Here is a 421-nt window from a genome sequence, read left to right on the forward strand (position 1 = left end):
AAGAGAGGCAGTGGAAAAGGACAGGGGGGAGCAGTAGCTCAGACCCACGTGAATTGGGGAAGAAGTGCACTCAGAGGTTCCTGGAAATGCCATCTGACCCTAAACCCCAGGCATGCACAGTTTCACCTCTCATGGCTTGGTGTCCATACGGTGATGCCTTTACTCTGATGCAGTTAAAATTCATGTAATGGTACATAACACACTGGTGTGCACAGACAACCACTTATCAAATAACCGATGAGTTATTTAATATCTTCATTAATGACATACAGAGCAGGGTAAAGTACATACACCCTTAGCAAGTTTGTTGATGACACCAAGCTGAGTGGTGCAGTTGACACACCAATGGGAAGGGATGACATCAGGGGGTACCTTGTTAGGCTTGAGAAGTGGGCCCACTTCTCAAGCCTAACAAGGTACC

The sequence above is a fragment of the Nestor notabilis genome, unplaced genomic scaffold, assembly GCF_000696875.1.
Source record: "Nestor notabilis isolate BGI_N333 unplaced genomic scaffold, ASM69687v1 scaffold1980, whole genome shotgun sequence".
NCBI lineage: Eukaryota > Metazoa > Chordata > Aves > Psittaciformes > Psittacidae > Nestor > Nestor notabilis.